The sequence below is a fragment of the Wasmannia auropunctata genome, unplaced genomic scaffold (assembly GCF_000956235.1).
Source record: "Wasmannia auropunctata unplaced genomic scaffold, wasmannia.A_1.0 LD335590.1, whole genome shotgun sequence".
Taxonomy (NCBI): domain Eukaryota; kingdom Metazoa; phylum Arthropoda; class Insecta; order Hymenoptera; family Formicidae; genus Wasmannia; species Wasmannia auropunctata.
The window spans coordinates 24,304-26,096 of record NW_012027300.1 but is presented as its reverse complement, the minus strand read 5'-3'; positions in this window follow the sequence as shown (position 1 = coordinate 26,096).

The following is a 1,793-nucleotide window of genomic DNA, read 5'->3' as shown; positions in this document are numbered from 1 at the left end:
CGGAGTTCGGCGCGGCGTCGCTTAATCGGCAACCGAAATGTCCCTCGCGCAAATACCGAACAGGCGTGGTTACATCAACACTTTGTTACGATTTTAATCTTTAGTTTATTAAATTTTTTTGAATATTTATATATAAAATAGAAAATCACGCACTTGTTCATACACTCTCGCGTTTGCTCCGTTTACGCGTTTTCGCGTACTTGTCGCGTATCGCATCGCCTGGACATCGTCGGCCGTCAGCGTTACGCAAATTATTTGCGACAAATTAAACTCGAAAGGAAACTCGTTTCGGTGCCGGTTAAAGGTCGTCGGTCCTCCAGCGCACGTACTTGAAATTTCTGTATTGAAAAGAAATTAGATCCGGACAAATTCCGTGGTTAACTTCGCGGTTGCGGCGAGATTCAACCCGACATCGGTGTGCCGGACTCGCGATATCTTTTTTTTAATTACGCGCTCGGTTTTATACTCGCGAACGTGAAACTGTGTCTATCGTCAGGAACGAACGCCTCCTGTTACTTTGTGCGAAGAGATCAAAGATCAGACCTCGAGACGCCTGCGGAAGCCGCTTATATAACTCCCCTTCTACCGGCGTCACGTGAGAGCGGAAGATCGCCTCGGCCAATCACGCGTCTGCCTACCCCGTCTTCTACAATTTATCATTAAGTTGTGGTGTAATTTCGCGCTTCCACATTTTAATTCTGATTTCTCCGGTTATGCCAGCGGATCGCTGGACTAACTCGGTCAACCTTGAGACTTATCGTTAGCCTTGATCGGTCAAGCTTGTAACTTTAAAGAGCCAGACCAAAATTAGGTGTTTTTTGCCTCTTTTCTGGACCTCTAATTTTGAAGCAAATTTTGTGCCAAATGATTAGTCATGATAAGACAATAATTGCATAAAATTTTTGAGTTGAGTATATAACTGGTTTGCGAAATATAGGGGGTCAAAGTTGTGCCAATTCTTTGAGAATGTTTGACACTATTGTGTTTTCATTGCCCTAATATTCATGTTAAAAAATAGTTCCGACAGCATTTTATTGTTTTTTGGGTCGCTGGTTACGAATCTGAAATCTAAATTCCAAAATTCAAAATGACGGATCCAATATGGCTGCCCGATATTGCGAAATTCAAAATAATCTGAATGAATATTGCTTCTCGGGGATCTTTTAGATTGCTGATTATGAATCTAACGTATGAATTCCAAAATTCAAAATAATTTGACTAAAGTTTGCTTCATTGTTATTGAAGTGAAGCAGATTAATTCCTGATATCTTGATTGCACAGTGAAGATCTTGATTAAACTTTTCCTTCATCAGCTGGATTTTAATAATGATTTTTAAATAGTTTTTTTGCTTACGGTGTAGAGAGAGTTCTTTAAGACACTATTACAAATTCTAAAATCTAAAAATAACTCTAAAATCCCGTAAGTTCCCCATGGAAGATCTTCCAGTATTTTTTTACTCATCCATCCTTTAAAAATCCCCAAACCATTCCTTGATTCTTTTTTATAAACTTTTAAAGACCGGTGTGAACAACGCGTAATTTTTCTAGATTTCAGTTTTCACAAAAATCTTGTTTTTGCGTATCTGCATCCATCACATTGGATCCGCCATTTTGAATTTTGGAATTCATACGTTAGATTCATAATCAGCAATCTAAAAGATCCCCGAGAAGCAATATTCATTCAGATTATTTTAAATTTTGCAATATTGGGCAGCCATATTGGATCCGCCATTTTGAATTTTGGAATTTAGATTTCAGATTCTTAACCAGCGACCTAAAAAACAATAAAATAC